This window comes from Vidua chalybeata, chromosome 1, assembly GCF_026979565.1.
Source record: "Vidua chalybeata isolate OUT-0048 chromosome 1, bVidCha1 merged haplotype, whole genome shotgun sequence".
NCBI lineage: Eukaryota > Metazoa > Chordata > Aves > Passeriformes > Viduidae > Vidua > Vidua chalybeata.
In genome coordinates, this window is record NC_071530.1 from 90,676,631 (window position 1) to 90,695,869 (window position 19,239).

Sequence of the window (19,239 nt, forward strand, 5' to 3'; positions counted from 1 at the left end):
AAAGTTTGTTAAGCAAATGGAAGTTTTTTTTTTTTATTTAAAGTCAAAATGTTTGATGGGAATTTTCATTTTCAGCTGAAGTGTCTTTAAGTTTAATCGTGCCTCAGTGAATGAGAAGATAGCACACAGTATAAATGAAGACATTGCTTGGTAAGGTACCACCCAACAATATAGTAAGCAGGACTTTGCAGCTCTCAAAATCTGTTATAAGTCAGCTATGTTATTTAAATAGGGGTTGATTTGGAATAAATGAATTTTGGGTTCAAATGTGGTGGTTTGAATGTGTGTCACACAGCTTCTTCCAGTCAGGATCATTGCTGGATTTGGTACTGCCCATCACAAACTCTGCTCTGTGATCATGTGTTTACTTGTCACCTAAAGCAGAGCAGCACTAGCACATTGTCTGATGAAGCATAGATGTTTGTGACTGAGAATCTATGACATTATAGATTTTTCTCAGGGGTTCAGTTCTCCCTTTTCTATCTTGAAATGCCTGGGAAGGTGTAGGAAGGTAGGTGTTGCAAATCTGTTGGTACACAGTAGTTCTTCACTCATGCCTGGTCCACAACTGGAAAAGGTACGGTTTCATTCCCAGTGCTCCCTCTTGTTCATGAGGACAGAATGCCAGACACCAATGACTGTGATCCTTCTCTAGGCCATTTACAGTGTGCATACAAACCAGGAGGTGGGTTTGGAAAAGTATAGGCACTACTCAAATGATGCAGCAAGATAAGTAGCCCCAAAAGTATAGCTTGAATTTTATCCTTTTTCCTAGCCTACAGATTCTGGGACATCTATTGAGTGTGATATACGAGGTGCATATTATCATTGAAAATAAAATGCTTGGATATAAATTACCATTTTAAAAAAGAAATTTAGTGACACATCTACCAATTAAAAGACTCAAAATTCTGCTCCATGCTTAATATACAATGGGGGAAATTACATGGAATATATGTAAATCTTTTTATGTTTTCTTTATATATAGTATCATAATCCCTCGAATGAGAATTTGCTGCATTGTTCCATTGCCAAAGTGATGTCTACAAATGAGGGCTCAGGGAATTGCTGCAGGCTTTCTGATGAACTGAGCCAGCAAGCCACTGTGGACACAAGCCTGAGTTTTTGAATGAAGAAGAGGATTTACACATGCAAAGATATTTGTCTCTTTTCCCCTTCAGATTTCCAACAAACAGCTCCTCCTTACTGGCAATAATTGGAAACAAAATGCAAAACCTAAATGTACTTGTGTGCTCCAAGTCTTCTCCATCTTTTTCAGCTATATAATTTTTTTCTGTTAAAAGATGCAACTCTTCTTTACAGTTGTCACTGATGAGATAATTAATACAATAACTTGAAATTCATTATTTTAACCATCTTCTAAACACTTCTAAAAATACTTAAATGCCATTTTGCGGACAAATTAGTTGTGAAAATATCTATCTATCTATCAGGGAGACTTTCAGTTAAAAGTTCGTACAAATAAATATATTCTATATGTTATTCTTTTCAAAGAATGTTTGATCTAATAGCTTCTAAAGATGGAATTTTGTTTGATTTCCTCGTTGTTTAATACCTAAAAGAACAGTCTGAAAAAGACGAAAGATGTATTAGTTTGCTTAGCTACTTAGCATTAGAAGTTTCAGTATTTTGTGAATTACAGAACAAGATTCAGTTAAAAGGACGATTTTTTTCTTTCCTACCGATTGCCTCCCTGCTTGAAAATACTAAGCGGCCTTAAAGTGCCAAGGAGTTATAAGAATTGGGTTTCTTTCTATGGAAAAAAAGGAATAAATTCAGTATACTCACACATTCAAACCCCTGCTATTTAATGATTTTTGTAAGATATCTTATATACATTAGTAGTATGTAGTGACTTGAAATCCATATGAAACCAACAAAAAAAAAAAAAAAAAGAAAAATAGGGCTGTCTTTGTCCCTGTACCCTTTGTGTTTGTGCATGGCCATCTCATGTGCTGGGATGGGAAGTATGTGAAACTGCATGAAACTTTTCACCCCTTATCTTTCCTTGTTTTGCATTTGGATAGTATGTATTTAGATGCTCTGATATTGATGCAGAGGAGAAAACTTTCCTGAATACATTTTTATAATCATTTGTACACATAAGGCCATGGTATCTACAGATTTGGGGAAATTAATATCAAACATTAAGGCAAAGCAGCTAGCAATAACTAGGGAGCTTTCAAGGTCATGCCTGCAGAAATAATTTCTTGTACACTAAAAGCAGTATTCAGTAATTTCTGAAAGAACAAAAGACAGACACATCCATTGCAGTTTTTCATCACTTTCATGGTTTTTCTTTTGAAAATAAGCGCTACACTCTAGACTCCTTCCAGTCAATCAGAAGGCAGAATTCCTTTTCGGAAATTCTTACTTTACGCTACAAGAAAGCCCTATTCCCTCAGAAATAATTTGTGAACAGCAGTTGAGCTTTGCTAGTCCACTGTCTGAGGTGGATCCAAGATCAGTTATGGTTTGAACATAATTGTGAGGTGTACAAATAACTGTTTTTAAAGGCAGTATTCTCACTGTAGTTTAAATTCAAGGTTTTATAAATGAGGTGGTATAGTAAGAAATGTTTGTAGTTAAAACTCTGCGATAGAAAATGTCCCCCAAGTCAGAAGGCAGGACCCACTCGATCAAGTTTATAATTAAGCAATAATCTCAAGAAACACAGTCATTACCAGCCTTTAATGACTACTTTGTTGGTTAACAGCTCAATGTGAAGCTGAGGATTGTTAACACTCTATCAAACTTCTTGTTAAGTGTGCTAAGTTTTTATTTAAACACACTTGGATTGCAGCTGGAAAGCTGTGGGGGAATCGGACATTCCCAAGTGGCTAATGACCAGTTTTTTTCCATCACTCAAAACACAGGGCACATTCCTTTATGTTTATATAATAGCTGTTAACTACAGATGGCTGGTGCCACCCGATTTTGGTACTTTGTGTGACCTTAGTCATCTACTGTATCTGCAACCAGTTGATGCTCTTTTGCTGCTGAGCTTTTGTGGAATAACAGAAGTTTATCTTGGAGCCTTTTGATGAATCCAGCCAAGAAGACATAATAATTACCACAGAAATCAATAGTAACATAAAACCAGAAAGTACCTTTCAAAATGCTATGACAGCCTCTGTTCAATCAGATTTATTCTTGTGGGCTGGAAAAGGATCCATTTTGCCTAGTTGGTGAGGTGACTGGAAATTAATCTTACAAAGTCTACTGAAGTAATTCAGCCTAGGAACATGAGCTAGAAAGCAAAGTCATACCTCTGAGTTAATGGCAATTTTTCTTCAGAACTGCCTGCGACAAACGGCTATTTTCCTTTGTTTCGTGCACTACCAAAGATGTTGATATTTTATGGTTTATGATACCTTTTGGTAGCAGCATTAACTGCAACTGAAGAGCCTTAAATTAGCAGCATGGGTAAGACTTGCCGAAAAGCAACAAGGATAGAGGGTGGCTGAAGTGATGTCATACATGGGTTTGTTGACTTTGTTGAAATACCCATAACAGTCGTGGAGTCAGACAAATTCCATCTAATCAACCCGATAACTTATTATCAAAAGGATCTATTTCTTTGTCACGTCTGTCAGGGTAATCCGGAATTCATTATCATATTAATGTCCTGACTGGGCTCCTCTGGACCTCTGAGTTTTGTTTGTTGAAGAGCTTCCTGGGGCGTTTGGAGAAACAAAGCGCACTCTCTGGAACATGAGGCATTCAGAGCCGCGTACAGATGGGCCCGGGCTCTTTGTTCCTCTCTGCCTGGGAGGCTGTTATGGGAAGCAGCCAACCTGCAGTCTGTCACAGTGAACATTGTCAAGTCATTGTGTACTTTTAATTGTTACTATGTACATGGAATCTGAAAGGTCGCTCTGGATATATAGTACAAGTGCACAGAGCCCTTTGCCAGACCAAACAGCTGTCCTGTGGTGTTCCCATATTCAGCTCCAGTCACCTTTCCCTCATTGAAGGATTCTTCTGACAGAGCAATTAAAACATACGATTTATTACTAAACAGTCAATAAGGAAATCTTAGAAGTGCACTCTTTCACCATTTCACTGTTTCCCATGTGGCTGTCTTAACAGGTCCTTTTATATTTAAGCAATTATTTCTGCCCCAATGATATTACAGACCCGGCAAGATTAATTAAAGAGCCGACAGCAAATTACAATAACAACCTCAAAATACAATCAGAGAGGTCAAACTGTATACCAAATTCTGTTCTTAGACACTGCTAGATAAAATAAAACTCCCTAAGTTTGGCTGGCCTGCAAGAGATGAACTACATTCTTCTCTTTATTGAAGATACGTGAAATTTCTTTAGAAGACTTTGTGTAGCTTCTCATTTTTATCTGCAGCATAAAAGATTCAGTCTTAAAGGAAAACATAATTGTATATGGTGTGAATAATCCTTGGCTGTAGAAGCACTACTCACCAGGGAGTCTACAAGCTGTGTTAAGTCTAGATATGCTAATATTTGTTTTCCCATCATGCACCTCAGCTTTTGTTTGGAAAAATATGAATGCTTCCTAAGTGCAGCTGAACACTAATATAGTGGTGTTTTTAAATTTTTTCAAGTAGATTAGTTTTATCAATATTTTTATGTATGTAAATACCATAATTAATAAATAACTTTAAATAATTAGGTTCAAGACACAAATGCACAGAGATTTCCAGTTCCTGCCCACTCTGCTTACCCCAGATGTGCTAGATATGAAAAAAACATACAAAATGTATTGTGAAGAACATGGTCATTCTCATTCAATTTTGCTGCATTAAAACTTGATAATGAATAATTTCCATGTTGTATATATGGTAAAGATCAATAAATATGTTTATAAATTCGTATTTATACATGCGACTGTGGGTAAAAATACCATATTTAAGCTTTTTAAAATAAAATTTAACATACAAAACTCATGTTCATAATGAACATGAATAAACTGTAATCCAGGTCCTAAAGTTTTAGAAACAGAGCTCTTCATTGTTAAGAGTACAACATGTAGTCCTGAGGGCCTTGCATTTCTGAAAATGCACATCTAATTGTATACAGAACCAGGTATTCTTTAATATGGTACTGATTTCCAACTCTTTGGTGGGGGTGGGGTCCTTTTTCTATTTTTTTTTTTTCCTTGTGATTTCTCCTGTTTGTTTTCCCTGTTTCTTTTTCTTCCTGAATCAAAGAATGAGTAAGGTTGGAAGGGTTGTCTGGTCCAGCCTCCCTGCTCAAGCAAGGTCAGTGTAGACCACATTGCACAGAAATATCCTTACCCTTATCTGTACTTTATCCCTTTTATATTTTTTGTCTTGACTGTAGAAAAAAAAAAATAAAGTCAAGTTTAATATGGTAACAACATATAATGAAAATAACCTTCAGAATTTTCCAATACCAATTTCAGAAATCCATTTATGACAATGAGATATATTTTTATGATACTATTGTTGTCATTTTTGTTATTAGTATTATTGTTATTCTTCACTGCTTCCTAATGATCCTGTTTATAGAAATGAAAACAGTGAGACTTATACAATTAAATTTGAGAAATTTATTATAATGAAAGCCTTTCCAGCTAACATTACTAACATCCATTTAGCTAACTGCATTTCTCAGTTACTCTTTGTTCTTTGTTTACACAAATAGTTATACATATTTATTGTCCGTTTAAGTATTAGTAACAACTCAGCTTCCTTCACCTCGTACATCTCTTGGATGAAGATAACTAGTAGATCACCTTGACTTGCAAATCCTTTTCATTGCCCTGGAAAACCCTTGCTTTTCTGATGCTGCATTTAAACCAATTTTTCTGTTACTCAGATCACTGTAGATAACTTAATAGCATCACAGAGGAAGAATTAAAAACACCTGTAGAAGCTCCAGTACTATCTGCTACAATGATTACCTCGCAAACTGAAGTTTAGATATTAGTTTATAGCAATTCTTACTCCAGTTTCACTAAAAACTTCTGAATGAAGTATACTAATCCTCAATCTGGGGTAGTGTCTGACTCCAACAAAATCACTAGGTGACCATAAATAAACTTATTGTGAGCTCTAGTTTAGGAGTCTTCAGTGTTGATCAAGGAACCTTGGAAGGCATAGAAATACACCAAGTACAAGGCAAAGCAGGGCAAGGCAGAACCCTATGTAATGGCTGTAATGCATTTTTACTCAAAACACTTTTTATAGAATTTCACCTCAGAGTATTTGCTCAACATTTTGCTTTTTCAAAAAAGAGAAACGGAGAAGAGCAAACACACATATCATGCAAAATTTTTCCATATTGTGGCCTGTTTTATTTCACCTTACTTATCCCTTGGAGAATTCCATGAAGTGAAAACTCAGTGAGGAAATCCATGCTGAGGTTGATGAACCTAGGGCTCAGTCTGTAGGAGATCAATACTCAGAGGAAGTAAGAAATTTCTCTTCTGTGAAAACTTCCTCATAGACTTAAATTATATTTGTCATTTTTTGAATATTATTTGTGTCAGTCTAAAACCATTTTAAATAACCCATTTTGTTTCAGAGACTTGACAAAAACCAATAATGAGCACTTACAACATCTAGGGTTATACCCAATACAATACCTTGCTTATAGCTTACCACAGCCTTAAATTCCCACTGGGACTACTCTGCTCTTGACAGTTCATAACTCTGGTGTTCTTCAACAGTTTTTTCTGTAAGGCTTTTTTAATTTTAAATAACTCTACGAATAGTGAACACTGTAAGACACATACCAGGAGGTCAGCATTGGCACCGCTGATGTGCAGTGCTGCTTCCTGACAAGATGTGGGTACAGAAGAGGGATCCTGGCATGTGCTGCTGACCACGGGCTGCCCTAGGTGTCCTCTGCTGCTCTCTTCTGCCTGGCCCAGGAGAAACTGGTGTTCACCCAGCCCTCCTCAGAGCCAGTCTGGGGGCAAGACAAGATGCCAAGTAGAAAGAACGGAGTCTTTCTGTCAGTTTACTCCACTGAGCCATCCCTCTGGAGAGTTGGATGGGTACCACTGCCAGGACACAAGAGTAGGCAGACACACATAGCCAGGGCCAGGAGGAAAGGCAGGGAAGAGGGAAGATTGCTCTGTCTGGTGGCAGTTAGCTGTCAGATCAGATTAGCTGTATCATAAACCAGTATATTATGGCACAGCTCCAACATAAACCAAGGCTGCAGCACTTGAGTGGGATGAGGAAGCTTATTTGTGTGCTCCTGCATTCGGGACATGATTCCACTGTGCAGTGGATTAGTGAGCTGATCTATGTAAAAAGAAATATAAAGCAAATGGAAAAAAAAAAAAAAAACCAACAAAAAACCCACAAAACATCCAAAACACAGAACCCAACCAAACATACAAAAAGGATTATCATTTTGAACACTTTGGGGTTTTGATCTATTTTCTACCACTTCATGCAGAATCATTGTGACACAAGGGAAGAGAAAATGGGAATAGGGTTGTCTTCAACCAGTGCTGACACCTGAAACCCACTGCTGTAAAAATAAAGTCCGAGTACATCTGCCCTAATAACTAAGCAGCAGTTAAGTTGCCTGACTTGGAGTGTCCCTCTTGCAACTGTGAGTTTGTTTCTGTGGTGATTATTACCTCTACAAATAGTTCCCTACATCTAAAATTATACTACGGTTGAAAAGCAATTCATGAAATGGACTGAAATTTTTCAATTGAAAATCACTTCTAAAACTATTTCAGCTGATGACAAACTATTTGTAAGAACAATGATCGATGCTGACAGAATTTCCTTAATCTGTCAAATAAATGATAGTAACCTGTACGGATACACTATAACTCAGTGGCACAGATATAATTCCATAATTTATAAAAAAATTATATAATGTGAAAGACAAAACTATGAGTTAACTAAAATAATTGTTCAAGATATTTTAAAATATCATCTGATATAATACCATTGAAAGAATCCACACAAAATTTGTTTTTTTCTTTCTCATTCTTTCTCATTCCCACTCTGATTTTAATAATTAAGGTTCCAAATTAGTCTAAAATTAATTGTTTTGCAAGTATATTAAAATGTCATAAACAATGCATTTGTCTTAAAAATGGAAGAATAGTGCCTTAAAATAAATAACAAATAAGCAAAGAATATGTTGGAATATTTTGGTAATGCTAATACACACAAGGTTTAACAAAGAACTTGGTGACCATTTTACTCTAGTCATGTTCTTTTGAAACGCCAAAAAACCCACCAGAAAATAGATTTTCCCCAAACCTTTTACAACTGCCTGGAACAATGCATAGAAGTTCTTCATCTGCTATTTCTTGAGCTTTCAAAATATATGGTTATCTCTTGCTGTCAGTGCCATCACTTCAATTCCACTGGTTTTCTCTCCATTACTGCAAATCTTCATTTTTCTCTGTTCATGCCCCCCATTAAGTAGTTTGATTTTCCTTCTCCTTTTACAAATAGTACACATCAAGTGTTCATCCCTCTGTTTTAGCTTTTCAAACTCCCTCAGACATATCTAGATGTCCTTCCACATGTGCATCTGCTTAGTGTGGAATGGATGCTGCTCACACAGCAAGGCCACAGGGGGTCAATGGTATTCCTGCCTGGAACTGCAAGGAAAGACAGACATCAACTGTGATGAACATGAACTTCTGGGAAAAAAAACCTTACTTTTCAAGGAAGCAGGAGAGGAGAGGGAGCTCTGTATTTTTCTGTCCAAAGGAAGGGGAAAAAACTAATTTCTGACTAAGAGCGAATGGCAAAGAGCAAAAAATATAAGGTATCTTTTCCATGTTAAATATTTCGTGTGTAGATATTGAGGAGAGATGGAAAACACCCAACTCATGAACAGTGAGCTCTGAAACTCTTTTTCTGAATTTTTCTTTTGTCAAATTAGCCTCTTGGACTTTTGTTTTTAAGACTTTGTAATACAGTGTATTAAAAAACTAGGAGGGAAGCTTTGTGTAGTCAGCATATAAATGCTTGCATTTTTATTCTAAACCATTTTTTTTCATTCTAAATCATGTTTTAGATCCACAGTGGTGTATATACATATATATTTTCAGTTAAAGATCAACTACTATGCTTACTGCAAAAAAATCCAAGGCCAATATATTGTATAGAAATGGATCAATCGATCAAATTATTTAAAGCCACTATATTTAACACACGTGTTGTGTTGTGAACAAGTATGAAAGATTCTGATATTCAAACCAGTTTCTGTTGAATATCATCGAATCATGTTACTTCACAAATATTTCTTGCTAAGATCGGAGAGTTAAAATGTATCATTGCGACCCCTTTCCAGAAGACATTTTAAGCTATTGTATAATATAAAATATTGCACCATTCTGAAAGTATAAATAAATAAACAAGATTTGTTATGCTAGTCACAATACTAATGCATAATAGTCCCCACTTTTCAATTTCCTGATTATTACTTTTCCAATTTATCTAATCTTTAAATCAAAGGCGAATTCTTTGCTGAGCATCCACCCTCTCATATTTTATTTAACTTCACCCTTGTTTCTGCTTTGTGTCTGCCAGCTAGTGCAGTTTCATTTCACTTCAATCCATTTTCTGTCTCAAAAAAAAAAAAGAAAAAAAAAAAGAAAAAATAGATAGATATAGAGACATAGAGAGAAAGGGTGGAGAAAAAAAAAGGAGAAAGAGAGAGGAAAAACTTGCAGTGGACAAAATACATCAATTAAAAAATTAGGTTAAAAATAGTCTTTCATGTACACTGCATGTCCCTGAGCTAGATTAACATTGTTGTGAACATGTTGCACTAGTCAGTTCATTGCCTGAGGAAAGTTTGCAGGCAAAATTCATCTGCACAGCTAGCACACTTGAAAGACTCAGGCATAGGGCTGTGTTCATGGTCTGGCAACAACAAAACACCTGCTTGAAGTAGAGACAGAATAGCAAGCTGGATGGAGTTCAAAAGAATCAAATGATAATCACACCCTGATTAACAGAAAAGTGAATTACTGTAGTCCTTTGTCAATAGCTGGCCTATTTGCATACTATCATGCAATGCCCAACAGGTTAGAACTTTTTAGTTACACATGGTCAAACATTAAAAAATGGAAGGAAAAAACTTTATGCCTGTGTAACTCAGACACATTGCACGCATATTGTGTGTGTTACATCTTCTTAATGCTATCTAGTCTGATGTTGGCAAGTGCACAGATAATTCCACCCACTGTCTTTCCTCCTTTTCCCATTCCCCCACCTACCAAATATGCCAGGCAAACAAGAAACACAGCCTATAATTTTGTTTGGCACAAGTTTTTTTAGTATATTTGACAGCAAACAACTGTATATTAAACCAATTTGTTTCAGCAGATGAAAGTGACTAATTTTTGATTCAGTCCATTAGAGCTGCTCTTGGCTTGAGCTTTTGGAGGTTTATCAGCAAAAAAAAAAAACCTGTAACAAACTACAATGCCAGAACATAAAACATGGAATGTACTACCTTAATTTCATACTGGATGCCTTTTGTTTCATAATTGAGTTTTCTGTGCATACCCTAGGTTTTATTTTATATTAGTTTCAAAACTGAATGTTGTTATGATAAAATGAGTACTTCTGTATTCATATCTTTACATTGCTAATAAGGTAGTGAGGCATGTCAAAATGGAAATAGAAAACATAATAAAGCCAAATTAATACTGTTGCTTGATATTTTCCTTTATATTATAAATTTAGTCTTGCTTCATAGGTATTTATAAAAAAATATCTTGCTTTGCTGCAGCATAAGGAAAGTCCTGCTAGACCTATCTTTCATTTATTCAAAGAATAGGCAAAAGGTGCACTGGCACTTTCCCTGGCTGTGTCTCTCCTTAGTAGGAAAGAGTATGTGAGGAAGTGACCTCATGGGATCTTTTCCCTACTGTAGTTGAAATATCAAATATGTCATGGCAAATATGTCACTTGTCTAGCTTGTTCTTAAAAATGTTAAAAGCTTAAGACTCTAGCCATCAGTTTTTGATATTTTGAAAAGCCCTACCTATATCTCAGTTATTCCAATTTAAATGTAAAATTTTTTCCATTGCACCTATGACTTCTTACATTGCTCATCTTGTGAAAGAAAAAAAATTAATCAGTTTCTCAGTTCAATAACCTTCCATTTATTAGAAGATTAGAGAATTGTCTCCACTTTCTTCTGCAACTTGATGAAGACTAGGAAGTTCAGTCTCCCTCATTAATAATGCTTCCTAAGTCTCTAAATTCCATATTAGTTTCCTGCATATGACCTCTAGCTGGTCCTTTCAAGGTTTAGAAGTGACACAGCAGAATTATGATTTTATGTGCTTTACAGGTCTTCTCTTCTCTTTTCTTGTTTAGCAAGAATTCTGAATTTAGACCAAATGTCTTTCTGCAAAATTTTCATATGACCAGTTTTCTCCCCATATTGGTTTTTACAGTGGATAACTATCTCCTGTGTTCAATAAATATGAATCTATTCTCTCTTTTTCATGGACAGTTTTTCCAGTGTTTCATGACAATTATACATTGTCTTCCTGTTCTCTAAAGATTTTGTGGTTGTGATGCTTCCCACTCACTTAATAAACATTCCATCATCTATGTCACAAAAGGAAATCTTGAACAGGACAACAACAAATGATATGTTTGATTTTATCAGTGAACCATAATCTTTTCTATCTTTTCTTCACTGATACTGCAGCATTTTTTTAAAAAACATGTCTTTCTAAATGGCTTAGGAAAATGCTGTGTGAACATTCTTAAAAGATTTCTGTTTAAAATATATATCTACTGCTTCTGCTTTGTCCACAAGGTCTATTACTCTATAATAGAAGGAAGTAATTTTCTATTGACAAATCCATGACAGCTGATAGTTTTCCATTACCTTCCAGGTTACAAATATTTTGTTGAGTCATGTTTTTGGTCCAGTAGTTTTCTGAGTGCTGAAATTAAACTGGTTAATCTGTAATTCTCTTGTACCTCCTTTTTGAATTCCTGTCCCATTTTAGAGATGAGAAGTCCATCTGCACTGTTCCAGTCTTCAGTATCATTCCCACCTTTTGTGTTCTCAGAGATCATTGCTAATAGCTGTTAAATCACTGTAGTTCTTTCAGTAATTTAGGATAAGGTACATGGTTCTCACATGCTAAAGTATCTTATAAACAACTTAAACAACAAGTGCTCCTTGAGAACATGGGCAAGTGAATATAGCACAGGAAAAGGAAGGCAAAGATGAGTGCCACGCTTAAAGACTACTGAAATTCACAGATTGCTCAGGCTTCATAATTTGTGAAGGTGCGTTCTTAAGGAAAGGTTGTGGAGAAGAGATATTAATGAAGTGTTAATATCTCCTTTCCCAAAACCATTATTGCAACTCCGACATTATTTAATGTCATTAAATGCTATTTGATTTAACATCATTACTACAGTTTAAAATAATGGGTTGAAGGAGAATAAAGATGTGTCTACAAATCTGTGTTGCCTGAGTGACAAACTGATCAAAGGAAAGGGTGCTTGGAAATACCTGAAATATAAATATGTCAGTGCTGCTGTATTGATTGTAGAGAACAGTGTTTTAAAAATTAGAATATGAGGCATTTTAAAATCAATGGTGTTGCACTGTGACATAGATTTCCAGACCAGCTACATAGGCTCAGAAGAAATATCTGTGCCATATCACATTGGCTCTGCAACAGGCAGAAAAACCACCAGATATCTAGCTATTGTCTTCATATTGGCATTCTAGATTGTATTTATAAAAGAAAATTTTACTACATTTAATATTTTGAGATGAATGCATAAAAATAGTTTTCTAGAAGTTACTAAAGTTACACTTTTGCAGCCTTTGTCTAACTCTCTGCAGCTCTTGAGTTATGTTATTTCATTCTTAGGAACTCAAGTCACAATTTTTATCAGCTTTGGTGCATTTTCCACAAGTGTTCTACAATTTTTGAAACAAAATAAAACAGAATGGGCTTTTAAAGTAAGACATGGCTTGGATGCCTATTCCTGATTAGCTCCAAAATAAGATTTTTCTCCTGCCTTATCAATTCAGCTTATTAATATTGCTTTCCTTGCCCTTATTTTGGAACTTATGGAGCCATGGACTTACAAGCAGTCAAATGTGTCAAAAATTGATTATATTTTTTGGTGACAACTTTTTTAATGAAACACAGTACTGTTTTTAGCACAGTACAGAAACATGTGCAAAAATTTGCCTCAGGTGAAGAGAAGCTTGTCTGTCATTGGAACCTCTTTTGGGAGCTGAATTGCTGCAACAGCACATCCCTGTTGTCCCTCTATGTTTTGTAACATAACATTTTTGCCCAGTCCTTGCAAGAGTTCAAGGCCAGGTTAGATGGGGCTTTGGGTAACATGATCCAATGGCTGGCATCTCTGTCCATGGCAGGGGGTTAGAACTAGATGATCTTTAAGGTCCCTCCCAACCCAACCCATTCTATGATTCTGTGATAACTACTAATAAAACCATGATAGCAGTAAATTCTGGAGCACACATGGCTTCTAAGTAATCCTGCCATCACTATTGCAACAGACATTATTGCCAAGCACTGCAAGACCTAGAGAAAAAGAAGAAAACTCTAGACACTGTGATATGCAGTCTCTCTGGTTGTAATCCCACAGTATTGTGTTCAGATTGCTTTGCTGATTTATTTCTAGCAAATATTAAAACTCAAGTATTCAGGTGTGATAGCTTGCTTTGCAACATCTATTACTGGATTTTACTTGGAGCTATGGCTGTGTTCATTCAAATGGGTTGAAATTAGGATAATGGATGTGACCTCTACTACTGGCATTATCAGATTCCTGTGTACACTACTTTTCCATCACTTGAAGCAAGTAATCCTTGTTTTCCCTGCCTTAAAAAGGTTTTGATTTACAACCAGGCAGGCTTTTGCAGACATGATGGGTTTGCAGTACAATATCTGGATAATGTAATTTTTTATTAAATGGCTTGGCTGAGAGCACGGTGGAATGATTCAAACAGGGCAAGCTGAAAATGAAGTTTTCAACAGATCGCCTTTTCCTCAGCTTTATAAAAGACTCATATGTAGGTCATGCAAAACATTACCTTGCCCCTGTTAATTAAAAACTGTTGCTGCTTACTCCAGGTTTCACCTGTACTCTGCTGTTTAACTTCTGCATTTGACTTGGAGAGGGAGTGATAGTCTACCCATGAAAACTCAGATGCTCAAGCCTCTGGCCATGGATATTGTTCAGATTGCACAGCTGATTTGTTCATTTCTGTATGTGAATGATATTTACTATTAAACCCCTCTTTTAGACATTCTTAGACATTCTAATTGTGAACTTCTTGTTCTATGAATGGATGAATCAGTCCCTGATGTAACAATATGTACAGTAAGAAGGGGACCTTTATTCAGCCTGAGTTTGTAGACATCTCTGTACTGCCTTGTCAAGTTGCAGTTCAAGTTCAATTTCATAGAGTCCAGAGTGAGTTTTGTCCACACTTTTGAAGAGCCAGATCCATTTTCTTCCAATGTCCTTGCCCAGAAACACAGATGCAGAGGCTTTTAAGGATAGTGGAACACCAAGAAAACAGGAGTTGTGAAGAGGCTGTTCTGGGAATGCAAAGTCTGACTGGGAGATGAAATTCCAGTCTTCTGCATCATGCCAGATCAAATGCAGGTTTAGAATCTATCTAGTTCAGCAAAGATGGCACTCAGGATTTTCTAACCAGCTTTTTTTGGATGAACTTTTTAATTAAAATTGTAAGCAAGGCATTTCTAGGTATTTTAGAGCTAGTACTGTAGACTTTCTGGTCATAATACCCTTTTTGGAAACAGAGTCATTCTAATAATGGAGAAATGCATGACAAATTTATATATTCATTATAAATCCCTGTGTGAGAATTATTCACAGGAATTAAGAAAATACGCTCATTTTATTTATTTTATTATATTCAAATTAAATTTACATTGTGAAATTTCCTCTATTTATGCCATGACTGAATTTTGACCTTTTTATGTGAAAACATTGTAACAGTCCAAGTAACCATAGGAATTTCCTGTCATCACACAGCAATAAAGTACAACTGGTACTGAGGAAATTTCTTCTTTCTTAGTACAATCACATTTACATGACTGCAAGAGTCCATATTCTGTCACTACTCATCCATACTACTTTTTCAGCTATGTTTTCACATCTGAGCCAAGGATAAACACTTTTAACTAACCAATTAGCAAAAAGCTGTCTTGTTTTGTTTTGTTTTGTTTTGTTTTCTTTTCTTTTCTTTTCTTTTCTTTTCTTTTCTTTTCTTTTCTTTTCTTTTCTTTTCTTTTTTTTTTTCTTTTTTTTTTCTTTTTTTTTTTGGATTCTTTTGACAGGTGTAGTACATAGGAGCTATGCAGTCAGGTTCTCAGTTCTAAAAGACTGTGCAGAGTTCATTCTTGACACTTGTTATTCTAGACATGCAAAAGCTCTTAAGTTAACAACCAAAATGAATCAAGGTAGCATGACTGCAGTAGCTCACAGATGTAATATTTCATAAGGAAACTAATTGTTTTTAATTCTAATTTCTGTAGAAGAAAACAGGCTTAAGAAATGCAGGCAGCAGCACCACATGATCATAAAAAAAGAGTCAAGTGAAAAGGAAATTTTTCCTTCAAATCAATCAGTGCACTTGGCAACCCACGCAATAAACAAGAAAAGCTGTAAAGAATGGTTATCACTCCTGCCAGGAAAAGTAGTGCTTTGTAGTAACAGCAAGAAAAAGTTCCTTGCTGTTAGTCCTACAGCAGAGGGAATTTTATATTAATTTGTTTCACAGCTTATATTCAGACAGTTGTAAAAGATGTCACATGACCACCAGTACATACCTTTCACTTTAAAAAAAGCACTGAAAAGGAAGACCAATTAATCACCTTTTTTCCTAAAGGTACTAAATTAAACAACAATGATGAAAATAGCAGTAAACTATCCTTGTTCTTCTGTAAGTAATAGAAAAAAATAACTGAACTCCTTTTTTTTTTTTTTTATTTCAAATGTTACCTACCTATTTCTTTAAGAGGTTTGCATATTCTATTTTCATTTTTGTTTTATTTAACTTTAGGAAAGACTAACTAGTCTAGGAAGAAAACCTTTTAAAAAAGATATTTATACTCAAACTTCAGAAGATAAAGACAATAGAAAGTGCAAAAAATCAGCTGAAATATTTTCAGAAATAATTTAATTCTCATGTCACTGCTGACTGACAGCTCTAATAAATTCCTACATTTTAAGCAGACTTACATTTCACATGCATTTGCTCTCCACTGCTGAGCAGAGTGGAACATCTATTGTCAAATGCATAAAATAACATTAGAAATGCAAACTTAATGTAGCCAATGGTAATGTGTTATTTAAAACTTATGAGCCTGAATAAGGGCTTATTTTCTCTAAATTGAAATTTATAGTTTCATTTTAAAGTACTAACTTGAATATTGATGGGCTTCAGGCATTCTGTTATAAAATGGGAAAGAAAAACAAAGCAAGTAACTATGAGGCATAAAGCTGCTATTATGGTAATATATGGAAACTTATATGAAAAGTGGATCCTAGTTACCTGTACTAATAGCAAAAAACATACAGTAGAATTTGTGCAACCGGTATAGGGAATTCATACTTTCCTGCAATATATGTCAAATCTAGGCTTAGAATCACAATATTTAAACACAGATGGCTAGAGAATAGTTTTCAAATAGCACCAGAAAGCAGGTGATAGTTTCATCTCTCCCTTTAAAGCTTTTTTTCTTGGCATTTTTTTTCTCCAGTTCCACTCTGATCAGTGAAAATAAAGAACAAAGACAGTGTTTCTCAGTTTCTTTTTGGCAGCAGGCTTTCCTGACACTGGATGGTTATACTATACATGGCTGTAGGAAAGCTAATTAAATTTATATGAAACAATCTTCTTCAATTTCAAAATAAAAAATATCTCTCTACATATCTTGATTTTGCAGATATTCTAAATCACTGCCACCTCCTCTGTTCAAACATATTATTGAGCCATATATATATACTTAGAAACAATGCAGTATAGTTCAGAGCTTGCAAAAATACTAATTTGAAATCTATAGCACTTGCCATCTCTTGATTCAAATATTTTACAAAGTAGTAAATAGTCTACAAAATACCCCTGGAAGAGGTGAATTTTTATGGTGATTAAAAAAATTATATTAATAATTACCTATTAAAAAAAATCACAGATATTGGTTCAGTTGCTGAATCAAGAAAGGAATTCAGTCTCTCAAATCAAACACTTGTAATTGAGTCCTGTAGGTGGGATTTTGCACATTAAAAATACCAATCTCCATGGATCAAGAGTTAGATTTCATTAAATACAGGTTAAGTACTCAGGAGAGAAATATATTTTTAAACAGCCCAGACCAAACAAAACCAATCATAGAATGACAGAATAGTTTGGGTTGGTAGAGGTCTTAGAGATCATCTTGTTCTAATCCCCTTGCCATGAGCAGGGACACCTTCCACTATCCCAGACTGCTCAGGACCCCATCCAACCTGGCCCTGAACACTTCCATGGGTGGGGTATCCAAAGCTTCTCTGGGCAACCTGTTCCACTGCCTCACCACCTTCACAGTAAAGAATTTCTCCCTAAAGTAAAGTTCATTCTTTAATTATGATTTGGGTATAGCTAGGCATCAGACCTTTTGTGCTTGCATGCCTTCTCAGTTCACTTCAACCATTAATCAGTCACATGTATAGTTGAGATAATATATTGGGTTTTGACTTGGGGTCTATTTGACTATCACTATCACTAGGTGATAGGTGGAACATTTGCAATTAATTATTCTGCTGTTACAGAAACCCAGGTGGTAATTTTTGGTCATTCTCAAAATTCCTCAAGGCAGCCCTTGCTGTTTCACATCTGATTACTACAATTAAATGTGTTGATTATCGGTGTGAGTAGAATGTCCCAAAGGCTTCTCTCTGTGATTTCTGCTGCAGAAGTGATCAAATTGTACACAGATAAGAAATTAGAAACTAAATCTTCAATGAAAGCTATTGTGTGAACAGCATCTACAACAGTCCTATCCATGCAGTTAAGATATTTAACAGATGTTCTGTTATGTAGTTAACACTTTATGCAAATTCAAAATTGTAGCCAGTTTATTAAAAACAATAATTTGAGGTGCTCTCCCAGTCCAGCTAAAGATGCTGCTGTAAGAACTCTTGAAATGGAGGGTCCTTTTGCCACAGAACAGCTATCAAACATCCTGTTTAGGAGATTTGATTCCTTATATGAATATTGCCCTATATCAGGGCTCATCATCTACTTCCTGTCATCTACTATTCTAGTAACACCGAATAAGAAAGAAGGTATATTAATATTTTTTTTAAATAATATACTTTATTGGTGCACAGAAATTTGTTAACTAATATAACTTAATAAGAGTTGCCATATATTTCCTTAGTGCACAGCATGGATTCAAGGCCTTTTCCTGGTTTAGAGATTTTACCAAATATGAACACACCTAAAGTTGCCTGGTCAAATTTATTCCATCAAATGGTAATATAAACTGTTCCTTATTATTAAACTATTTTTACAAGTAATTCTCAAATTATTTTAGAAGAAGTGTTTCACTAAAGGAAAAACTTGTATGATAATTTTATGAAATTCTGAAAATGCTTAATTTACAGACATATCCTTTATAACATGCCAAATCTAGGTGTCAAATCTATTAAATTCTGCTCAAAATACGGATTTGCAAAATATAGATCTATAAAATATAGATCACACTTAAAAAGAGGAAAATACATGCAGAGGGGTACTCCAAGAAAAGATACTATGTTCAGGAAGGTAGTGGTGACTGACTTATTTTCATGACTTAGACCTGCTCCAAGAATTGCAGACTACATCCAGTCTCCTGTCTTGCTTTCTGAGCACTGCCAGCTCAACTGAGCACCTTACAGTAAGTAATCAGATAGTGGTTAAGGTAAATTACTGTATTAATTTGGTCCTCCAAATCAATTAATTAGGTTCCTATCTGGAGAATACAGAGAACACTATTTGTTTTTTATTTTTTTATTTTTATTTTCTGGAGAATAGAAGGCTCCAGGAACACTTTATTGCTACAGTTCAAAGTATAAAGTACACATGCAAAATTGAGAGAGACTTTCTACCAAAGCCTTCTTTCTACCAAGATCAGAAAAAAGAGCAATAGTTTTAAACTGCAAGAGGGTAGACTGGACATAAGTAACAATTTTTCTTATGA